Source organism: Poecilia formosa, unplaced genomic scaffold, assembly GCF_000485575.1.
Source record: "Poecilia formosa unplaced genomic scaffold, Poecilia_formosa-5.1.2 Scaffold160, whole genome shotgun sequence".
Lineage (NCBI taxonomy): Eukaryota > Metazoa > Chordata > Actinopteri > Cyprinodontiformes > Poeciliidae > Poecilia > Poecilia formosa.
In genome coordinates, this window is record NW_006800099.1 from 1237309 (window position 1) to 1245326 (window position 8018).

The 8018-nt window shown below is 41.1% G+C and overlaps 1 protein-coding gene and 1 long non-coding RNA gene across 2 annotated transcripts in view; one reads left to right on the forward strand and one right to left on the reverse strand.

The window, feature by feature from the left end:
• The window catches only part of diras1b (DIRAS family, GTP-binding RAS-like 1b), a 21127-nt gene that overhangs the window by 602 nt on the left and 12507 nt on the right, over positions 1-8018 (forward strand). The gene's annotated exons all lie outside the window — the stretch shown is intronic.
• On the reverse strand, positions 2540-5438 carry LOC107837628 (uncharacterized). The gene is made up of 2 exons (XR_001663667.1): positions 3615-5438; positions 2540-3582 (listed from the first exon to the last, which is right to left on the reverse strand). It is a non-coding gene; the product is annotated as an uncharacterized LOC107837628 (long non-coding RNA).

Consider the following 8018-nt stretch of genomic DNA (forward strand, 5'->3'; position numbering starts at 1 on the left):
CAAATGATGCACCGCTGTGAGATGGCGATCCTCTGGTATTTATGAATGAACCGAGCAGAGTAGGGTGGTCTGTAATGGCGTTGCGCACCAATCTGCGGACTGACGGCAAGCCCTCTTCTGCCACCCTTTCCTGTCTACAGCCCCGGCGAAAGATGCACGACGACTTGCACGACTATACACTAAATATGACGCTGACGTGACGCATAAAGTCGTCCTTTTTTGTGCCTGTGCGTGTGTGTGTGTGTGAGTGTTTGTGGCAAATGTCACGGTTAATCCTCCATCTGGATCTGGGCTTTTTAAAGTGTCTCCTCCTCCTCCTCCGACAGTCGATGCGCTGTTTGTTTTCGGTGCCGTGACTGAAGAGGAGAGCCGTCGGGACATGTAGAATGAAATTATGAATCATTTAGCTCTCTCTCTCTCTCTCTCTCTCTCTCTCTCTCTCTCTCTCTCTTTGTGTGTGTGTGTGCGCATATATGTGACTCAACTTCCTGTAAGCAACGCCAGTCGTGTGAATCCATACATGAAGAGGAGACTTATGGCAGTAAATCCCTGGAGTGAAGCTTTGCAGAGAGTGGTGGAGATGCAGACTCTATTTAACGTGTCGGAGGATAAGTGATGGGACAGTGTTTTAGGTCTGCGTGTGTGTGTGTGCGTGTGTGTGTGCGTGGAATAGTCACCGCACCGTTGCATAACAACATACACCTCTACTGCTAAGGCTGGATGAAGAAATGACTCAATACATGGTAACAGGCAAGACGATGCTGCTGAAGATGGGATTGGTTGTGGGCTGATTTTAGATGATGTTATTTGGATCTTTTCTACAGTTATATGACGCTGATATAAGGTGGTACATACTGTCACATCAGTGCTTTATCCTTTGAACATTTTTTATTTTTTTTGCTAGGGTAGGTCATAATCAAGAACTTGTTTTTTTATACATTTTATTTCAGGGACGTCCAAAGTGTGGCCCGTTAAACAATGTTGTGTGGCCTCCGACTGGGAGTTGGTGCAAATTTGGCCCTCCAGTGGACAGGCTTGTAATTTTTTAACATGAGGATTACAATGAGAAATGTAATCCTATATATACTATAGATCGTGCTTCCCAGAGAAGCACAATATATTTTTATTTTTACTGTAATTTCATCGTAAGTAGGGCAATAAACATCCAGCGACGTCTTACTAAAAAATTAAAAATAGAGTACATTAATTCTTCTATTAAAGTTTTTCTCCTTTTTTTGCTGGGAATAGATTCAAAATTTTCTAGACCAAATAAGCCGAAACGAATTACGTCCAAATTAGGAAAATGACCACCTTTTGTTGAGAAATGCCTCTTTGTTTCATTAAAAAAATATTGTACCGTAGTTTAATTTATTGCTGCGCAGAGAAGAAGAAAATTAACAATACTATTTAGTTTTTGAAGTTGTAAAAACAATGTAGCTCTTTCAGTACTTTCAACTTCAGGATTCTGGGCCAGGATGCAAAAACATTTGGACATGACGGTTTTATTTGGATTCAATGTGACAAACCAGCTCAAAGCAGTGCAAAATTATAAAACAATAGGAAAATGATGCACGGCTTTTAAAACGACTGTACAAATGAAAATCTGCATCCGCACCCCTTGAATCTGATACCCAAAATTAAACCTAACAAAAGTCACCCAGTGTGTTCAATGTGACATCAGCTGTTTTGTAACGTACTCTCTGGTCTGCTGAGAGATTATTTGAGAACGAACTGCTTCAAAGAATGCAGCAGACAGGACAGGGATGAGATGGTGGAACGTCATCGAGTCGACCATTAGTTGAGGACCCTCCAAATCTGCAAATAAGAAATCTGTGTGCAGGGGGAGAAGGAGCTCTGGTAATGGGACCAAAGGTTATAGTTTTTAGCCTAGTTGCTATGTCGAGGCGGTGGTGGCAGCATCATGCTGTGGGGATGCATCTTTTTGGTCAGAGTCGATGTGAAGTGGGATGGAGGTGAACACAGGACAATCCTGGAAGAAAACCTGTTAGAAGGTGAAAATAACCTGAAAATATTTGAGGGTTTAGATGCACAAATCTGGTGGATGCGAAAGATATATAACAAAATAATAAAATGTAGTAAAAGACGGCACTACAAAGGCACTTACTAAGGGGAGCTTTAAACTTTTTGTGAAATGCAAAAAATTTAAAAACTGCGCATCATTTCCCTTCGTTTGACAGCTAGAATGAACTGTTTGTGTTTACTTGTCTCCTGCGAGCTAAATTAAATATATTAAAGTTTGTGTACTGTGATTCTGCCAGATAAAAGCTGAAACATGACACATGAGAGTCCAGTTCCTGGGTTTCTGATGCAAAAAAATCCTTTCCTTTCTAAGGTAAAAGGAAAATATCCACAACTTGCCTTAGAAGTACGTTTATGTTCATCCAAAATCCAGGAACTGCTCTCTCGCATGTCGTGTTTTATCAGCAGACTGACACGAACCGCTGTTCAAACTGTCTCAAACTGTAAATCTGACTATTTAAAAATGCTACGGCCATCGTTGCTTTATACTTTAAACTTCAAATTGTTTATGATAATACTACGAATAATAATAATTTAAAACACATGTCCATGTTTTTAGTGGTCCAGAGGGACCAGATGAAGTGAAGTTCGATCATGACCATCCATGTATCCTGCAAAAAAATACTGTAGGAAATATCAATAGGTTATCCTTCCACATGATTTTGTGGGGGATTTTCTTGCATGAAAAATTACAAACCCTCAAGTTTGTAATTTGACTCCCATCCACACCATTGTCTAATTGTCTGATCCAGCACTTTCCACTTGTGAAATATAAGTATTTTAAACATCTTAATAAAAAAAATAGCGGTAGCAGGTAGCTTGTATTTGGACTGGGAGCTGTGGGATTACCTTTTCCTGACCTTATTCAACCTTACAGAGATCAACTGGCTTTCTGTTATCCACTGATCTTTGTTTAGCAGGTCAATAAGATCAATCCAGACCTTCAAACCTGCTCTTCATCCGGCACTCCAGGGGTGTTTCCCAAGCACCCACCAGCAGCATTGCTTGTGCCAGAGCCTCAAGAGTACGCAGTCTTGGACTTGCATAGGAAAATGATGCAAAACAACTAGTTTTAAAAAGCCCAAGTGAATAAATCAAGCACATTTTGCCCTTGCTATTAGCCAGACCTCTGTCTGTGTGCGTCCCAGACAACGGGCTGAGGGATTAGCAGGATCATATGGAGAGAGCAGAAGGAGCAGCCTGGGGATCCTGAGGTACCACTAATACTCCAAACTAATACACACTCTGACACCAACTACTGCCGCACAGAACCAGCATGACTGAGGTTACAGCATTCCAGGTATCAATCTGTCAAACGTTTCCTAGTAAAGTTTAATACAGAAGGCCCACAGGAGCCGTATGCCTCCAGTTTTATTTAGAGCAAAGCAAGTCAGAGCGGAAATCTGACAGATAAGGTGAAAATTGCAGTTTTCAGCTAAAAGTTGACATAAACAGCCATCCAGCACACATTTAAGAAAGGGAAACCTGACATCTTATGTGATGCTGTAGCAAATTACCGGTCAGATCTTTGGTAATCAGTCACTTAAAACTGATTTTGTCAGTAATAATGTGACTTTTACTGACTGTTTCCGTGTCAGAAAGTTTTGGATCCAGACGGCCCATAACCCAAAGACTGTTGGTAACTTAATTCCTGGGAATTGGGTCAACTGCAAGCAGTGCAGCGTAGGTTAAGCTCAGTAATTAGCTCCTAAGCCAACAGCGCCTCAGTGTCTTATATCGTGAGGTGGATATGCTCCACGAAAATGTCAGACTTTACAGTGGATTGACACAGACCAAAGCCAGGGTCTTGCTCATAATTTTCATCTGGCTTCACATCAGTTGAGTCATTTCGGTAATGCAATGCGGTGCTTGTTATGTAATGCGGTGAGTAACTCTGTGTTTAGTGTAGAACGGAACAGAAATATCGTTTCACTGTCCCACATTCGGAAACTTTCTCTGCAACGGCGAGGAAAGTAGGCTCACACGAGAGTAAACAGGAACGTATTGCATGCTTTTCAACGCATGTCAACGTAAGTACTGTTGTGGAAAAAATAATGCACTCCAGTGAAAAGGAAGGTGCATTTGAGTTTATTTAAAAACGTACAAAGACAGACTATTTTCAGTAAACAGCAGAACAGCAGAGATGTGCAGATGCCAGCAGAAATCAGCGTTCCTGTAAACACTTATTACGTTTTTTGGGAGCAGTGATGATTATAGAGTGTTGTGGAAAGGGCCGTTCAACGCATGCAGTGGTTTAAAAGCTAGCTGGCATTTAACACAAGTGTATTTATAACCGTGCTGAATGCGCTTTGACAAGGTTTATATGCGGAAGAACTTGTTTTCTGTGCTTTGCTCGTCTCGACGGCGTGTTGGTGGCTGAAAACGGTAAGACTGGTGCGGAAGCCAGATGGCACAGGTGCCATTTTAACGGGGGATGGTAGGGGTGCCACATAAATCTGCACCCTTGAATGAGTTTTGAGAGGGAATGGCTGCCCCCTGGTGGTGGGCAAAGTGTATAAGCGCTGTAAGAAAATATGGTTGACGATGCCGAGGTTGGTGTCTGATCAGAGCTTCCTGTTTGCAGCCTGTTGTGTTGTGTAATACTACTCCACGCCATTAGGTGGTTCCGCTGACAAGAATGAGTGAGAAACGGTAGGAAGAGTAAGAAAGGATGATATTAAAGTATAACGGCCTGGTGCTCGTCCGGATAGTTGTACTTGATGTACAACTTATTTATTTGTACATTATTTATTTACGTTAAATAAATGCGCCGAGTTATTCGAGAACGTGTCTTGTTTCCATTACACAGCGAAAAACGTTAAGAAAACATTTCCTAATGTGGAGTAGACTGAGCGTTCAATACACAACACCTTCGATGTTTTTCATTCTTGTCCATTTAAAAATGGAGGTTTTTAAGAAACTGTGCTTGTATTAGTCCTTTCTAGAAGGTTTATTGTAAATATTTTCAGTAAGGTTTTGGTTTAAAACAACAACTATTAGAATTAATGGCTATAAAAAAAAACATGAAAAAGCAAATTGTCATTACAGCTATACCAGGCCTCTATGTGACCATGTTACAGAGTCAGTAAAATATGGCAGAAATAATAAAGGGCATGTAGATTATCTACTCAAATATAGTGTTTTTTGGTAGAGGGCCAAAGTAGTGTCTTCCCCGAGGCACGATTCACTGTCTGAAACCTTTCTGCTTGTATCACGGCTCAGTTTGCATGTATTTAAATGGCCTGAAGCTCTTTCAGTTTTGAGAAACCTTCTATATTTTCCTCAAAAAGAAAGAAAGACGACAGTCACGGCTGTCCAACATAGCTCCACATCTAAAACAAAAAATAAATAAATCTCCTTTTTACATCTGCAGACAAACTGAAAATGGAGAGAAACGGCTCTATGGTTGTTGCAGGAAACATAAAAAAATACATATTTTCACACGTGTAAACCTTATTTTAAAGTCAATACAATGATAAGCGAGTGAGAGCAGTGAGGCGTGACTGCGTCTAAAATAAAATCTAAATGTATTTTATGAATTGAATCTCCACAGACCGTTCAAACCAAATCAAAAAATAGCCCTGAGTCTTAAAATTACCAAGCTAAAAAATGCTGATTGCAATCGAATGCGCACACACACACACACACACGCACGCACGCACTTGAATAAAAACCGAGCCAGTCTGAACAGGGAACAGGGAGTTCGCTGCTTCACTGCACAGATGCACACAGATCAAAACTTTTTGCAGCTTTTGGACATTGTGCCGAACAATTTCTTCTCTGGACACACACACAAACACACACACACGCGCACACACCAGAAGAGGGCCTAACGTTTCAGCTGATAATCTGTTGATCCTGTAAAACACTCATCACCAAATAGCCATGTATCCACAGCATTCCAGTATGAGCGCCCTGATTAAAACCCTTTCACTGACAGAAACCGTGGGACCGCTTTGTGGGTGTCTATTTAATCGCGCTCTTGATCTGTTGAATGGCATTGTGTTTGATGTTGGTTAATGCGCCTCTTTCATGCTGCGGTGGAACTGGCTCTTCTGAGGCAAATTATGTGCATATTTTATTTATATTTTTTTTATTTTTTGCCAAAGGTGACATTTCTTTGCGCTCTCTGTGAAGTAAATCAGAGAAGCCTGCACTGCATCTGCAGTGAAGAGGGACCCGCTCGCTCTGTGCCAATGTTATCCACTAATGGAGTCTGGCTGCGCTGCCACAGATGCATTTTAAAGCGTACCATTAATTCATTAGGGAACTGCAGTCCTCTCGTTTCAAATAAAACAAGAGGAGAGGAGGCGAAATGCGGCGAGACGGCTCGAGTCGGGGAGGAGCGCCATCAATCTCGGCGGCTCCATGTCAAGGACAAACGGTGAACGAGTGGAAGTACAGTATGTGTGTCACCTGTGAGGACGCACCTGTGCGTGTGTGTGTGTGTGTGTGTGTGTGTAGCTATGGCTGCTGACGGAGGAGAAGAGAGGCGGCTAATTTTAGCTCAGGTGAGAGAGGAGGGTAGGAGAGCGGAGGATGGCTTTGATGAGCTGAAGCTGAAGTCTGTGGCTCAAAATAAAACGGAGAGGCAGGATGACGGACCGGCGGGGCCTGGAGAAGCACGCTTTCATCGATTAAAACCCCGAGTTCATTGATCCAACTGCATGGAGACCAGGGGGGCGAGGGAGAGCAAAGGAAAAGCAAGAGGATGCTCAGGTGGCAGGAGAAAGACGAGGATGCAAAGGAACATGTGAACATTTTTGAGATCCACAGCTGGGCGAAGCGAGGCGTTCAAGTGTAAAATAATTCAATCGGCTTCATCAGAAAGCAAAGACACTATAATAAAAACAAGAATTGCATTTAAAAGTAATAGAATTTAAGCATTAAGTGAAAATACTGGGCCAGATTTCTTACATTTTTGTTCATTACATTGTGTTTTTTGTAAGTATGAAAACAAGAATGCCATCAGCTCTACTGCTATCAATAGAGCTCTATTGTGCTCTACCGAGTAGAACTACATAACTACTCAGTTGTGTAGTTCCTAAAGCCTGTGTCTAGTTTTATAGTAAAAAAAAATCTCGATTATAGCGGAATTTATACTTTCATATTCACCGTTTTACCGCCACTGTTAAAGCATGAGCAAGTCGAGTTGACTTGTTTTTTTGCCTCTGCTGAGCGTAAGGGATGTGACTTTAACCACAGATGAATTCGCTGTAGCTCTTATCACCTAAAGCTAAGGGAAGGTAATTTTATTTATGTAGCACATTTTCAGCAACAGCAAGGCAACTCAAAGTGTTTTACATGAGTTAGGAGGAAATACAACAAACCAAAGGATCTCTCGTTGAACTGGTTTACCTGTCCATGACAAGAGACAACACACACTTAGACACACTCACAAGGGTAATTTACTGGAACCCAGTTAAGCCAACATGCAGGTTTTAGGATGGTGATGAAAAGCCAAGACAGATTTATCAACAAAAGCTGATTTGACTTTAGTCGTGTCCTGGTTGACTGAGAGTCTACATCAATATTTCTTAATTAATACTCTAAGCCTTAAGTTTTTCCCTTTCAGGAAGTTGTTTGAGTTTGTTAGTGCCATTTCATTTTTACCAAATGAAATATCTCTATACACCTGAAAATACACCCTTAGGAAATCTAGCAAAATTATAACAATGCACACATTCTTAAGAGTGTGGCAAAGATGAAGATGGTCCTAATTTATTACACTCTTTTGAATTTCCTGTCTCTTCATTTTATGAAAAATGTGAATCAGTTTGTCCCAGAACTGGTGTACAGGATGCCAAATATGACTGCTGCGTCACACACTTCCTCAAAAGTCATTTATCTTAATTCAACCGTAAATAATAAATCTGTTTTTTTTTTAATTTAGGCAGATTTGAATCTGTTTTGAGACAGATTACTGTTATTATTTTATATTATATTTCAGGGGTGGCCAAGTCCAGTCCTCGAGAGCT